The following is a 16,819-nucleotide window of genomic DNA, read 5'->3' on the forward strand; positions in this document are numbered from 1 at the left end:
GTGATTTTTTGTTGGTGGTTCACTTCGGCAGGCTCTTCCGTTTGCTCCATCGTTCGGAATTAAATCACACTTCCTCTTCCGCCTTCGAGGCCGCTGGCCGCCACAGATTCGCCACAGATTACTTGATTCAAGGAGCACTGCAGTCATGTTTGTAGATTTCAGAAAGGCTTTTGATTCTGTTGACAGGGAAACTATAGATAAAATATTTCGAGAATTTGGCGTTAAGTCTAAACTGGGGAACCTAATGCGTGAAACACTTACAGATACAGTCTGTAAAGTAAAATTTGTGGGAGAAATTTCACAGCCTTTCAAAATGAAAGCAGGCGTACGACAAGTTGGGGCCTATCCCCAATTCTTTTTTAACAGAGTGTTAGAGAAAATAGCAAGGATTCGGAACGAAATACGTATTGAACTCAACATCTCACCTGCAATGTTTGGAAGAGGAGGCGAAGAGATCGAAATTAGCTGTCTAGCATTTGCAGATGATTTTGCTAAGATTTCCGTAAATGTGGCATCTGCTATAAACACTTAACAAACTCCTGAAAGAATTTCTGCGGAAAAACAACAAAATTTGTAGCAACTTTTAAGGATACTTCAAAATTTCTGGAAACAGATATTGGCCAAATAGAGAGGGTAAGAAAATTCCAATATCTACGGGAGATAAGCCAAGAAAATGCTTTGGAAAAATCTGCAATAAAGGAAAGGTTGCATAAAATGGGGATAGCATATGATATTACGAAAAATCTCTACAATAAAAAGTGTCCATCCAAAAATGTAAAATTAAGGCATTACAACACAGTAGTGAAACCAGAATGCCTACATGCAAGTGAATGCCTGGCATTAAAGTATAATTTGGGAACAGACAAAGGAGCAGAGGATTGGAATTTACGAAATAATGTTGAAAGGTACCAAAATATAGAAAGAGTTTCAAACGTAATGAGAAAAAGAAGACTCATGCCTTTAGACATCTACGTGTTTCGAATGCAAGACAGTAGATTAACATATAAGATATTCAAATATTTGTGGAGTAAAAAGTCCACAACCAGCTGGGTGAACGAAGCAAAAAAGGATTTAGAAGCAGAAGACATAAACAACAGAGAAGCCTTTTGGGAAAAAGTATTGAAAATGGAAGGATTCCAATGCAGGGTAGCTGAAAAGACTGGTTGAAAATGGCCTGAAGACAGAAAGGAGAAATATAGTAAACAGATGAAGGTATATTGGAATAAAAGAAAACAACAAAGAACGAAGAAGTTAAATTGGAACTTGGTTCTCAGATTAGCCTATTCAAAGTAAAAAACAAAAGTAAGTTACAAGGCCGTTAACACTGCTCGCCTAGGCGTGACAGCAGCCAGACATTGGAGGGAGGTTACATAATATGTCATAAGCTGCTAAGCGCATCGCGTGAATTATTACTGACTACAGTCACCGGGGTAGCGATGGTTACTTTTAGCAGTAACAACATCAGCTCTTAACACAAGTGTGGTATAGGTGCAGACTAGAAGCGAGGGTAAGAGAGGGATAAAGGGAAAAGGCCTTTGGTAGGGGCTCTGGATACTGTTAGTCTTCCTTGTGTAGAAGCTTCTAGAACATTGGTCTATTAGTATTTCTGCACTACGAGAATCCAACCATCCATTTACCCAAGTAGGGGGAAGACGCGAAATAGTGTGAAATACTTTTATACGTTTTACGCGCTCTGCTACGAGTTGGAGATCAGCAGGGACGACAAGATGTCTGAACGAACTTTATTAAGTGCCAGAGGTCTTTTGTGAACAAATATTTATTCATAATTGTGCCTTATAAAAAGTCAGCGGAGGCTATAAACCTGGGTTCTACCTCTTTTTATGGGGGGGGGGGGAGGGGAGCAGGTGTTACAATAGAGCGCTCAGCAGCAGTACATGTGTCGCAGTGCGCGGCAGGAAAACGACGTGTGTTATGGTCAAGAACATCCTGAGGTCTATGCTACAAAGAGCTCCAGAGAAGGTGCACAACTATCGTGTTCTTTGTCAGTGTGTGCCACGCTGAGGGCAGCTCCAGTGTCGTCGAAGGGAACCAGCACCCGCTTTAACGTCATCCATTGATGTTGAAGATGGCTGCGCAGTAAAGCTATCTGACACACTTCTCCAGTAAGTCTCCAACGGCGTAGTGGTTCTCGTCTGACCACAGTAACAGACAGCTGATGGATGCATGGTCGCGATTAGGTTCGTTGCCCTCTAAGTGCTCAAGTTTTCAATAATATCATGCGAGTCTGAATAGCAATGTGTTACATAACAAAGAAGAGTATGTATTAAAGTGCAACACCCGTGTGGTAGAATACTGGTTAATGTGAACCATATCTTTGTCAGTTGTTACCGACAAGTATAAAACCATATGCCGCTTCAATAGTGCTAATAGAAACATGTTTGAGAAGTACAAGCACGGCGTTATTTATGGCCTGTCTGTCACTCTCTTCTTTTCTGTTGTGTCTGATCACCTTCATTTTTAATATTCAAAATATGTCTAAGTACAAGAGGTTATTGTATGTACATAATCACTCCTTGATGGACAAGCTTGCTACAAGTCATGGGATTTATTTGTGAAATTGTTGGAATAACGTATTGTGTAAGTTCTGTGTTCGTATGAACCACGCAGTTGTCGATGATGCTGATAGCATCAACGGTAGCTGGCACCTAACAGCGTCAAGCTGCGACAGCGAGGCTATCTATAAAAGCTATCGGCAGCCAAAGACCGCCCAGCAGCCTCCACTGAAGAATATGACGCACCGTATGTTACATATTAATGTTATTTTCTTGCTTGGATAGTATTCCAAAACGATTGAAGCACTAGGCAGTGACTTTCATTGAAAGAATAACATCGAATTTGCATTATTTGAAAATACTTAAGGTCAGCCAGAGACTCACGAGGCGCAATATCTGTAATTATTTGCGGACAACAAAAGCTCGTCGCTTATATCAGTTGCTGAACAGATATCTTCTTATTCTTGAATATTAACTGAAACTCTATCGAATGAACTGTGGTGTCACGATTGAGATGAATTACACAATTTTGTCTATGCGATACTTATTGTTTTTATATAATCTCCGTGCGTGTGTTGAACTTTATGGATTTTGAGAACTTTCGGTCCTGTAACTTGAACTCCACGACTTAACATCTAAATGTACATGGATACTTTGCAAATCACATTTAAGTGCCTGGAAGAGCGTTCATCGAACCTCCTTCACAATTCTCTATTATTCCAATCTCTTATAGCGCGCGGAAAGAACGAACACCTGTATCTTTCCGTAAAACCTCTGATTTCCCTCATTTTTCATGGTGCTCGTTTCTCCCTATGTAGGTCGGTGTCAACAAAATATTTTCACATTCGGAGGAGAAAGACGACGATTGGAATTTCGTGAGAAGATTCCGTCGCAACGAAAAACGCCTTTGTTTTAATGATGTCCAGTCCAAGTCCTGTGTCATTTCGGTGAAACTCTCTCCCATATTTCGCGATAATACAAAATGTGCTGTCCCCCCTGTGGGTTCTGGGGTAATAATAGGCCCGCGGTATTCCTGCCTGTCGTAAGAGGCGACTAAAAGGAGTCTCAACCTTTTCGTCCTTCTGTGATGGTCCCCTGTTAGGTTTGACCTCCATCTCTCAAAATTTTCCGAAGAGCGAGCCGACTGAGGAAGGGCGCCTTACTTGGTGCATTGTGTCCATCTTGCGATCAGACCTTTCGCCAGCTTATTAGCTGTTGAATTGCAGTCCTGCCCGCTCTCCATCTCTTGGGCGTGACTACATTCCTGCGTGCAGATTACACCTTGCACTGTGCAGTGCCTCTTTCTGCACTGACGGCGATCGTGGACCCCATGTTACCTAACATCCAGCACGGTAGCCAGTCCGTTGTGGTGGGGCCGCCATGTACCCTGTTGGTTGTAGCCCCCTGACAACACAGGGATCGCTCTGCTGATGCCTGCGCCGTTAACTCCCCACGTATGCCAAGGAGTAGATGCCTATCCTCCTGGGGTATCGGGGCTCCCGGCAACGGCCATCCTGCCAGGTGACCTTTGCTGTGGCTGGGTGGCGCCCGTGGGGAGGGCCCTTGGTCGGAGTAGGTGGCATCAGGGCGGATGACCCGCAATGAAGCGTGGTACATCGTCTCTCGCTGGTGGCCAGCCGCCAGCAGTCTCTAAGCGTTCTCGGGCTCACTTTAACGCTCAGAAGTACGATCCGAAAACGTTCCCCTCCCTGGCCTCACCGTGGGAGGAACGTAAATCTCAGGATGGCAGTAGCAGTTATTCGCCCCGATTCTTAGTTTGTACGAGAGCTGATGGAGCGTCTTTTCTCTCCACAAAGCCTCAGTTCTTCGTCGAGCATTTAGAGGACAAGTTTGGGGAGGTGGAGGGCTTGTCCAAAATGCGCTCTGGATCGGTCCTGATACAAACGGCATCCTCTGCCCAGTCACGACGGTTACTTGCTTGTGACAAGTTGGGGGATGTTGCTGTTACGATCTCACCGCATAAGAGTTTAAATATGGTCCAGGGGGTTATTTACCATAAAGACCTTCTTTTGCAGTCTGATGACGAGCTGCGCGCCAACTTAGAGCGCAGAGGTGGACATTTCGTCCGGCGCGTTCATCGGGGTCCGAAGGAAAATCAGATAGCTACCGGTGCCTTCATCTTGGCCTTCGAGGGTGATACATTACCGGAAAAGGTCAAGGTGATGGTCTACCGATGTGACGTCAGGCCCTATATTCCTCCCCCGATGCGGTGCTTCAAGTGCTGGAAGTTCGGCTATATGTCTTCCCGCTGCACTTCCAGCCTCACATGTCGAGATTGCGGACGCCCATCTCATTCCGATACTCCGTGTGCCCCGCCTCCCATCTGTGGCAACTGCGGGGAGTACCATTCGACCTTGCTCACCAGACTGCAGAATCTTCCAGAAAGAACGCAAAATCATGGAATATAATACCCTGGACCGACTGACTTATACTGAGGCCAAAAGGAAATACGACCGATTACATCCCGTGAGAATGACATCTTCCTACGCCGCTACTACAACACCTGTGCTCGCCCCATCAGTTTCACGACTTCCAGCCGGATCGATGAGTGGTACAACTCCTCCTGCCCCCATGCCAGTGGGGGAGCTCTACCCACCGGGTTGCTCCTGCGCCACCTACCTCAGGAGCAACACCATCCCCCTCATCAGGGACGTACGTCCCGGCTTCTAAGCTGGAGAAGTGTCCACCTTCTTCGGCTTCTCACGCTCGCAAGGGGTCCCTTGGGTCCCTCCCTTCCCAGGTTTCCACCAGTGGGAAGGCTGACGACCGACAGTGGCGTAAGTGCCCACAATCAGCTGGTCAAAGGGCTTCACGATCCTCCTCAGTCCCGGAGACTGAATCGGTGAAGCCCTCCCAGCCAGTTAAACCCAAGGAGCAGCGTGAGAAATCCAAGAAAAAGAGCTCTAAGCCCAAGGAACTTGCGGTGGCAGCCACCCCAGCGCAACCTTCCAGCTCTGCGTCTGAGGACGAGGTGGAGATTCTGGCGTCCGCTGAGGACCTCGATCTCGCCGGTCCCTCAGACGCCATGGATAGCACTAGCACAGGTGCTCAATCGGAGGCAGCAGGTGACCCAGCGGCGTAATCTTCCTTCCCAGTCCCGTCATGCATTTCACAGACATGGAAAATACCATCCTCCAGTGGAACTGCAGCGGTTTCTTCCACCATCTCGCTGAGCTCCAGCAGCTTATCAGCCTTCACCCTTTCTTCTGCATTGCTCTTCAGGAAACTTGGTTTCCAGCGATGCGAACCCCCGCCCTCCGAGGCTATCGGGGTTATTATAAGAACCGAGCAGCTTATGAAAGGGTGTCTGGTGGCGTCTGCATCTATGTCCTTAACTCTCTTCACAGCGAGTCTGTACCTCTACAAACAGCTTTAGAGGCTGTCGCTGTTAGGGTGTAGACGCCACAGGCTATTACCGTCTGCAGACTTAACCTTCCACCGGATGGTGATGTCGCGCAGCATGAGCTGGCTGCGCTGCTAGCCCAATTGCCGTCACCTTTCTTCTTACTGGGCGACTTCAACGCCCATAACCCTCTGTGGGGTGGGTCAGTGGCAACAGGTCGAGGCGCCACGATTGAGCATTTATTGGCACAGCTCGATCTTTCACTCTTAAATGATGGTTCCTTCACACACTTCAGCGTGGCGCACGGCACATACTCCGCCATCGACCTTTCGATCTGTAGCCCTCGCCTCTTACCGTCTGTCCAATGGAGTGTGCATGACGACCTGTGTGGCAGTGACCACATTCCGATCCTTCTGACACTGCCACAACGTCACTCTTCTGGGCGCCCCAGCAGATGGGCTATGAATAAGGCTGACTGGGATTTGTTTTCCTCCACTGCTGCTATTGAGCCTCTCTCTAGTGATGACATTGATGCGGTGGTTCAATCGGTCACCACCGGCATCGTTACTGCCGCCGAATCTGCCATTCCCCGTTCTTCTGGGTCCCCTCGGCGGAGGGCTGTGCCTTGGTGGTCGCCTGAGATCGCTGAAGCGATTAAAGATCGCCGGCGGGCGCTCCAGCGTCACAAGCGACATCCCTCCATAGACCACCTTATCGCCTTCAAACGGCTGCGTGCGCGGCCCGCCTCCTTATCCGCCAAGGCAACAAGGAGTGCTGGGAGCGGTATGTGTCCACCATTGGCCTCCATGTCACTCCATCGCAGGTCTGGGCCAAGATTCGACGCGTCTACGGCTATCGGACCCCTGCCTGCGTCCCTGCGCTCTCACTGAATAGAGCAGTTGGTACTGACTCCGACGTCATTGCAAACCGCTTAGCAGAGCATTTTCCTATGAGTTCCGCTTCTGCGAATTACCCCCAGGCCTTCCGCTCCATTAAAGAGCGGATGGAACGTCGGAGTCTTTCTTTTCGCACCCACACTTCTGAATCCTACAATACTCCATTCAGTGAGTGGGAATTTCACAGTGCCATTGCCGCTTGCCCTGATACCGCTCCCGGGCCCGATCGCATCCACTGTCAGATGCTGAAACACCTTTCAGTGGACTGCAAGCGACGCCTCCTCGACCTTTACAACCGTCTCTGGGTCGAGGGTGAGTTTCCGTCGCAATGGCGGGAAAGCATTGTCATCCCCGTTTTGAAACCGGGCAAGAGCCCTTTGGAGGTGGACAGCTACCGCCCCATTAGCCTCACCAACGTTCTTTGCAAGCTTCTCGAACGGATGGTGAGCCGGCGCTTGAATTGGGTACTGGAGTCTCGGGGACTTCTGGCTCCGTCTCAGGGTGGGTTCCGTAAAGGCCGCTCCGCCGCCGACTATCTGGTGAGCCTGGAGTCGGCCATCCGTACTGCCTTTGCCCGCCGTCAGCACCAGGTCGCTGTCTTTTTCGACATGCGGAAGGCGTACGATACGACATGGCGTCATCACATCCTTTCTACGCTTCATGGATGGGGTCTTCGGGGCCCTCTGCCGATCTTTATCCGCAATTTCCTGTCGTATCGTACCTTCCGCGTGCAAGTCGCAGCCTCATATAGTTCCTCCCACGTCCAGGAGAACGTCGTGCCACAGGGTTCTGTTTTAAGTGTCTGCCTGTTTTTAATAGCCATTAACGGGCTCGCTGCGGCCGTGGGAAGTTCTGTCTCCGCTTCCCTGTATGCTGACGACTTCTGCCTTTACTACAGTTCTATTGTCATTGCAGCTGCTGAACGTCAGCTACAGGGCGCAATCCGCAAGGTGCACACTTGGTCTGTAGCTCATGGGTTCCAGTTTTCGGCAGCCAAGACCTGCGTTGTGCATTTCTGCCGGCGACGTACTGTCCACCCGGAGCCGCAGCTTTCTCTTAACGGCGAACTTCTTTCAGTGGTGGGATCACACAGGTTTTTGGGGGTGGTTTTCGATGCCCGGTTGACTTGGCTGCCTCATATCCGGCAGCTCAAACAGGCGTGTTGGCGGCATCTCAATGCTCTGCGATGTTTGAGCCACACCCGCTGGGGCGCCGACCGATCTACCCTGTTCCGGCTCTACCAGGCGTTAATCCAGTCTCGTCTGGATTATGGGAGCCTGGCTTATGGCTCAGCTCCCCCATCTGCGTTGCGGGTGCTGGACCCAATCCTCCATAGCGGGATACGCCTTGCCACTGGTGCTTTCCGCACCAGCCCTGTGGACAGCATACTAGTGGAGGCAGGTGTCCCTCCACTGCGGTTACGACGCCAACAATTACTGGCTGATTATGCTGCCCATGTTTTTAGCTTGCCCGGGCATCCAAATTACCGTGTCCTGTTGCCGCAGTCAGTCGTCCATCTGCCAGACCGTCGGCCCCGGTCGGGTTGTCCGATCGCCGTACGCGTCAAGGAGCTTCTCTCCGGGCTTGGGTTTTTCCCTGTTCCACCTCCTTTCCGGGCACCTCTGCGTACACCCCCGTGGTGTGTTCCTCGCCCTTGCCTTCGGCTCGACTTGGCACAGGGCTCAAAGGATTCAGTCCCTCCAGAGGCCTTCCGCCGCCGCTTTTATTCCATCCTGGCCACGTATCAGGGCTCTGGAATTGTTTACACTGACGGTTCGATGGTTGCTGGTCGTGTCGGGTATGCACTAACTCTAGGGAACCATTCCGAACAACGTTCTTTGCCGGATGGCTGCAGCGTTTACACTGCTGAGCTGGTTGCCATCTTTCGTGCCCTAGAGTATATCCGCATCTGTACCGATTCCCTGAGCGGTTTACGAGCTCTCGACCAGTGTTTCCCTCGTTCTCGTCTGGTGATGGCTATCCATGAGCCCCTGCGTACTCTTGCGCGTTGCGGCCGCTCTGTGGTCTTCGTGTGGACCCCAGGCCATGTTGGGATACCTGGCAATGAGAATGTTGACCGCCTGGCGAAAGAGGCCACTAGTAAATCATCTCTGGAGATTGGCCTCCCGGAGACTGATTTGCGGGCAGTCTTACGCTGCGAAGTTCTTTCGGTTTGGGACGCTGAATGGCGCAATCTGCCCACGCCCAACAAACTCCGTCCAATCAAGGCGACGACGACTGGGTGGCGGTCGTGCAGGCGGGTCTCCCGCAAGGAGTCTGTTGTCCTCTGTCGGTAGCGCATTGGGCACACTCGGCTTACGCACGGCCACTTATTGCGCCGTGAGGACGCACCTCTATGTCGCTGCGGCTCCGTTTTATCTGTGGTCCATATTTTATTGGAGTGTCCGCTTTTAGCTGTGCTCAGGCAGTCGTTCGCACTGCCTGACACACTCTCTGCCCTTTTAACAGATGACTCTGCTACGGCTGACTTAGTTTTACGTTCTATTCGGGCAGGGGTTTTTTATCATTTAATCTAAGTGTTTCTGTTTTATCTTATTGTTTTGTGTGGATTCTGGCCTCTGGCCTCCGGTTTTAAACTGATTTTTTAATGTGTTTTAAGTGGTTGGCTTTTCCTTTTTTATTTCTACGGTCGGCCAACCACCGTCACACTCTGTGTGATTTTAGTTCGTTTTGTCTGGTCTTTGTCTCAGTTTCTCTTGATCTGTGTCGTCTGTGCTATATTCTGTTAATCGTTTTTATTCTCTGTGGGTGTTTTTAGTACTTGGAAAAAGGGACCGAGTACCGTATCAGTCTGGTCCCTTTAATCCCACAAACCAACCAACCAACCAACCAAAATGTGCTGTCCTTCTTTGAACCCATAGCCATATACACGGCCGTAATAACTATTAATCGCATTATCAAGGTGCTTATTTAGGCGTTTCGCGGGGGCGTTGCACCTCGATCAGATTTTAGGATTTTTTCGAGCCCAGAATCGGGAAGGTGGGAAAGTGAAATGGCTTAATAGTACCGGCCATAATATTCAGCTCCAGATAGACAGATCGCCACAGTGTAGGCCATGACTGTATTTGGGAAAGTGATTTTTCTGTTGCGCATACATTTATGAAGCCACTGTGCTTTCAGTTAAATTCCTGTTCTGTTTCAGTGATAGTTCTGCTCCAATAAGCCTATCGCATGAGATCCTTTCTCTATTACAACCCTCGATATCCACTTACCTGTGTAATTGTAAGAGCTCGTCGTGTGGGCATTGTGGAATGTTCCGCAAGCAGGTAGGTGTGCAAGAGCTCCAGTGCTCTCGTCAGCGCAACGATAATGTGTCATTGAGCACTGGTATAAAGACACAGAAATCCAACAGGTAGTATTATTGTTGCATGCAATGACAGACCCTTACTATAGTACTCGTTCAAAGGGAGGAATATTATGAACGTGTATCAGAAAAGGAACACAGTTAAAACCAACACATGGCTTTAGTACAGTAAGTCAAGGCAAACACTTTGAAATAACAGCTATAGAACTATAGGAGCTTACTATCACCAAGAAATTAATATCACGCAGTGGTGGTGCACACATTTTTCTGTGAATTAGGCTAAGTTCTCGATAAAATATCAAAGAGGAAAGCCCAAATATCTCATGTGGAGACATAACCCACAAACACAAGTATTATGAACGAAACAAATAGCATCCTTTTAAATACCCTAAAAAGCTTTTGCACGTCACTGTTTGTCAATAGCGCAAGAAGTTACTACAGCGACTGCACCAGTAATCGACCATGTGGCCAAAAAGGTCAGGGAAAAGTATTGCGTAACTCTGAAAGATCTTGGAGCAGTAGACCATTTCCGCCAAATAACAATAATAAAATCGGGTCTATAAAATATTCCTGAACTGCAGACTTACAAAAGACGTTTTATCAGGAATCAAATTACAAGAGTTTTCAAGAAAACAACGAAACTATAGTTGGGATGAAGTGTGTGGAGAAACAAAGTTAAATCAGATATTCTCTAGATACTCAACATTATTTTAATTGAACTTTGGAAAGGCGTTTTCAGGTGTGCTTACAAACACGGATGGATAACAGCAGGCATTAAGAAATCAAAATGTTAAACACTGCTGCGCTTCAACCACTGTGAAAATTGGGAGAGGTTGAAAAAAATCAGCCAACAAGTTGCAAACCAAAGGTTTATTTAGCCCTTCACTTAGATTTCCGTATTTACGTGATATAACAAGGCCAACTCTTATAAATATCAAAACCTAGGTTAAGGGCTAAATAAACCTTTGGTTTGCAACTTGTTAACTGAACTTTTAAACCTCTTCATTAGTGTAATAAAACACTTTTGTTTATGAGTCATCAGTCTTGTGACTGGATTGGTGCGGCTAGCCACGAATTCGACTCCTATGCCAACTCTTCCTCTCAGAGTAGCACTTTCAGCCTACGTACTCCATTATTTGCTGGATGTCCTCCTATCTCTGTCTTCCTCTACAGTTTTTGCCCTTTGTAGCTCTCTCTAAAACCATGGAAATCATTTCTTGATGTCTTAACAGACGTCCTATCGTCCTGTCCCCTCTACTTGTCAGTGTTTTCCGCACATTACTCTCCTCTCCTATTCTGCGCAGGACCTCCTCATTCCTTACCTTATCAGTCCACCTAATTTTCAACATCTGTAGTACCACGTTTCAAATGCTTTGATCCTCTGCTGTTCCAGTTTTCCTAAAGACCATGTTTCAGTATCATACAATAATGAGCTCCAAACGCACATTCTCAGAAATTTCTTCCTCAAATTAAAGCTTGTGTTTGATACCAGTAGACTTCTCTTGGCCTAGAATCTCCTTTTTGCCATTTCTAATCTGCTTGTGATGTCCTCCTTGCTCTGTCGGCCATTGGTTATTTTTCTGCCTAGGTAGCAGAATTCCTTAACTTCATCTACTTCTTGACCACCAGTCCTGATGTTAAGTTTCTCGCTGTTCTCATTTCTGCTACTTCTCATTACTTTTGTCTTTCTTCGTTATATTGTTAATCCATGTTCTGTACTCATTAGACTGTTCATTCCACGCAGGAGATCATGCGTTTCTTCTTCACCTTCATTCAGGATAGTAATGTCATCAGCAAATCATATTATTGATATCCCTTTCAGTATGAATTTTAATTCCACTCCTGAACCTCTCTTTTATTTCCGTCATAGTCATTGCAGGTTGAACAGTATGGGCGGAAGACCAAATTCCTGTTTTACACCCTTTTTAATTCCAGCACTTCCTTCTTGGTCGTCCACTCTTATTATTCCCTCTTGGCTCTCATGCACATTGTATATTAGCCGTCTCTCCCAATAGCTTAAACCTATTTTTCTCAGAATTTCGAACATCTTGCACCATTTTACATTGTCGAAAGCTTTTTCCAGGTCGACAAATCCTATGAAGGTGTCTTGATTTATCTTTAGTCTTGCTTCCATTATCAACCGAAACATCGGAATTGTTTCCTCAGTTTTCTTTTCTATTCTTCTGTATATTATTCCAGTCAGCAGTTTGTATGCATGAGCTGAAAAGCTGATTTTGCGATAATTCTCGCACTTGTCAGCTCTTGCAGTATTCGAAATTGTGTGGCTGATATTTTTCCGAAAGTCAGGTGGTATGTCGCCAGACTGCGATATCGTACACACCAACGGGAATACACGTTTTGTTGCCACTTTTTCAAATGAGTTTAGAAATCGTAATGGAATGTTATCCGTCCCTTCTGCTTTATTTGATTTTAAGTCCTCCAAAGCTCTCTTAAACTCTGATTCTAATACTGGTTCCACTATCTCTTCTAAATCAACTCCTGTTTCTTCTTCTATCGCATCAGACAAACCTTCACCCTCATACAGGCATTCATTATACTCTTTCCACCTATCCGCTCTCTTCTCTGCATTTAACAGTGGAATTTCCATTGTACTCTTAATTACCACCCATGCTTTTAATTTCACCAAAGGCTGTTTTGACTTCCTTATATGCTCAGCCAGTCCATTCGACAATCATTTCATTTTTGATTTCTTCACATTCTTCATGCAGCCGTTTCGATTTAGTTTCCTATGTATTTCATTCCTGAGCTGCTTGTATTTCCGTATACCTGAATATCCCTCCTCATTTTTATACTTCCTTCTTTCATCGTTCAACTGAAGTATTTCTTCTGTTACCCCTTGTTTCCTCGCGTCTACCTTCCTTGTACCTAAGTTTTTCTTTCCAGCTTCTGTTATTGCCCGTTCTAGAGATGTCCATTCCTCTTCATCTGTGCTGCCTCCGAGCTGTTCCTTATTTCTGTATCTATAGCTTACAGAGCTTCACGGGTATATCGTCATTCCTTAGTACTTTCGTAGACCACTTCTTTGCGTATTGATTCTTCCTGACTAATCTCTTAAAATTCAGTCTACTCTTCATCACTACTACGTTAGTATCTGATTTCGAAAACTCTGTCTGAACATGACGTAAACTGACTGAAATCTTCGCGTATCACCTGGCTTTTTCACATTATATCTTCTCCTGTTCTGCGAACACAAGAGATTCTGTGAAGTTTGGGAAGTAGGAGACGATGTACTGGCAGAATTGAAGTTGTAGGGACGGGTCGTGAGTCGTGCTTGGGTAGCTCAGGTGGTAGAGCACCTGCCCGCGGAAGGCAAACGTCCCGAGTTCGAGTCTCGCAACGGCACACTGTTTTAATGTGCCAGGAAGTTTCAACAGTAATTTAGTTTAGTTTCTGTTTTTTTTTTAATTTTATTATTCTTCACATCCTTCTGCAAAGAAGTGAACTATGCCTGTGTACACTCCTGGAAATTGAAATAAGAACACCGTGAATTCATTGTCCCAGGAAGGGGAAACTTTATTGACACATTCCTGGGGTCAGATACATCACATGATCACACTGACAGAACCACAGGCACATAGACACAGGCAACACAGCATGCACAATGTCGGCACTAGTACAGTGTATATCCACCTTTCGCAGCAATGCAGGCTGCTATTCTCCCATGGAGACGATCGTAGAGATGCTGGATGTAGTCCTGTGGAACGGCTTGCCAAGCCATTTCCACCTGGCGCCTCAGTTGGACCAGCGTTCGTGCTGGACGTGCAGACCGCGTGAGACGACGCTTCATCCAGTCCCAAACATGCTCAATGGGGGACAGATCCGGAGATCTTGCTGGCCAGGCTAGTTGACTTACACCTTCTAGAGCACGTTGGGTGGCACGGGATACATGCGGACGTGCATTGTCCTGTTGGAACAGCAAGTTCCCTTGCCGGTCTAGGAATGGTAGAACGATGGGTTCGATGACGGTTTGGATGTACCGTGCACTATTCAGTGTCCCCTCGACGATCACCAGTGGTGTACGGCCAGTGTAGGAGATCACTCCCCACACCATGATGCCGGGTGTTGGCCCTGTGTGCCTCGGTCGTATGCAGTCCTGATTGTGGCGCTCACCTGCACGGCGCCAAACACGCATACGACCATCATTGGCACCAAGGCAGAAGCGACTCTCATCGCTGAAGACGACACGTCTCCATTCGTCCCTCCATTCACGCCTGTCGCGACACCACTGGAGGCGGGCTGCACGATGTTGGGGCGTGAGCGGAAGACGGCCTAACGGTGTGCGGGACCGTAGCCCAGCTTCATGGAGACGGTTGCGAATGGTCCTTGCCGATGCCCCAGGAGCAACAGTGTCCCTAATTTGCTGGGAAGTAGCGGTGCGGTCCCCTACGGCACTGCGTAGGATCCTACGGTCTTGGCGCGCATCCGTGCGTCGCTGCGGTCCGATCCCAGGTCGATGGGCACGTGCACCTTCCGCCGACCACTGGCGACAACATCGATGTACTGTGGAGACCTCACGCCCCACGTGTTGAGCAATTCGGCCGTACGTCCACCCGGCCTCCCGCATGCCCACTATACGCCCTCACTCAATGTCCGTCAACTGCACATACGGTTCACGTCCACGCTGTCGCGGCATGCTACCAGTGTTAAAGACTGCGATGGAGCTCCGTATGCCACGGCAAACTGGCTGACACTGACGGCGGCGGTGCACAAATGCTGCGCAGCTAGCGCCATTCGACGGCCAACACCGCGGTTCCTGGTGTGTCCGCTGTGCCGTGCGTGTGATCATTGCTTGTACAGCCCTCTCGCAGTGTCCGGAGCAAGTATGGTGGGTCTGACACACCGCTGTCAGTGTGTTCTTTTTTCCATTTCCAGGAGTGTATTTTACTGTGTAGACTAGCGGTTAGCAATCAATGGAAATTTTAGTTTTTGCGTAAACCTTCGTGCATATCCTCGTGTAAGGCGGCTTCCTAGCGTACTTCAGCCGCCATCAGACGGCCACGTCACGCCGCTAAGCTTAAATCCCGTGCTGGTACACAGCATATAGTTAAGATCAGTGCAACCTAGTTCCCATACATATCTCATGCAGCAGCTTTCTGGTAAGCAGTGTTTCTATTAGCAGGTAACTGTAGATACATCCACTTCAGTGGAGAAATTTATTTCTGTTCAAGAGCTTGCCGTCTCAGGACATAGCGAGAAATCAGCAGGGCCGTTTTTAGAGTTTCTTTATTCTCCTCAGTCGGCCGTCGTGGCCGAGCGGTTCTAGGCGCTTCAGTTGGGAACCGTGTGACGGCTACGGTGGCAGGTTCGAATCCTGCCTCGGGCATGGATGTGTGTGATATCCTTAGGTTAGTTAGGTTTAAGTAGTTCTAAGTTCTAGGAGACTGATGACCTCAGATGTTAAGTCCCATAGTGCTCAGAGCCATTTGACCCATTTATTCTCCTCGTTATACACTCCTGGAAATGGAAAAAAGAACACATTGACACCGGTGTGTCAGACCCACCATACTTGCTCCGGACACTGCGAGAGGGCTGTACAAGCAATGATCACACGCACGGCACAGCGGACACACCAGGAACCGCGGTGTTGGCCGTCGAATGGCGCTAGCTGCGCAGCATTTGTGCACCGCCGCCGTCAGTGTCAGCCAGTTTGCCGTGGCATACGGAGCTCCATCGCAGTCTTTATCACTGGTAGCATGCCGCGACAGCGTGGACGTGAACCGTATGTGCAGTTGACGGACTTTGAGCGAGGGCGTATAGTGGGCATGCGGGAGGCCGGGTGGACGTACCGCCGAATTGCTCAACACGTTGGGCGTGAGGTCTCCACAGTACATCGATGTTGTCGCCAGTGGTCGGCGGAAGGTGCACGTGCCCGTCGACCTGGGACCGGACCGCAGCGACGCACGGATGCACGCCAAGACCGTAGGATCCTACGCAGTGCCGTAGGGGACCGCACCGCCACTTCCCAGCAAATTAGGGACACTGTTGCTCCTGGGGTATCGGCGAGGACCATTCGCAACCGTCTCCATGAAGCTGGGCTACGGTCCCGCACACCGTTAGGCCGTCTTCCGCTCACGCCCCAACAGCGTGCAGCCCACCTCCAGTGGTGTCGCGACAGGCGTGAATGGAGGGACGAATGGAGACGTGTCGTCTTCAGCGATGAGAGTCGCTTCTGCCTTGGTGCCAATGATGGTCGTATGCGTGTTTGGCGCCGTGCAGGTGAGCGCCACAATCAGGACTGCATACGACCGAGGCACACAGGGCCAACACCCGGCATCATGGTGTGGGGAGCGATCTCCTACACTGGCTGTACACCACTGGTGATCGTCGAGGGGACACTGAATAGTGCACGGTACATCCAAACCATCGTTCTACCATTCCTAGACCGGCAAGGGAACTTGCTGTTCCAACAGGACAATGCACGTCCGCATGTATCCCGTGCCACCCAACGTGCTCTAGAAGGTGTAAGTCAACTACCCTGGCCAGCAAGATCTCCGGATCTGTCCCCCATTGAGCATATTTGGGACTGAATGAAGCGTCGTCTCACGCGGTCTGCACGTCCAGCACGAACGCTGGTCCAACTGAGGCGCCAGGTGGAAATGGCATGGCAAGCCGTTCCACAGGACTACATCCAGCATCTCTACGATCGTCTCCATGGGGGAATAGCAGCCTGCATTGCTGCGAAAGGTGGATATACACTGTA

The sequence above is a fragment of the Schistocerca cancellata genome, chromosome 1 (assembly GCF_023864275.1).
Source record: "Schistocerca cancellata isolate TAMUIC-IGC-003103 chromosome 1, iqSchCanc2.1, whole genome shotgun sequence".
NCBI classification, from domain to species: Eukaryota; Metazoa; Arthropoda; class Insecta; order Orthoptera; family Acrididae; genus Schistocerca; species Schistocerca cancellata.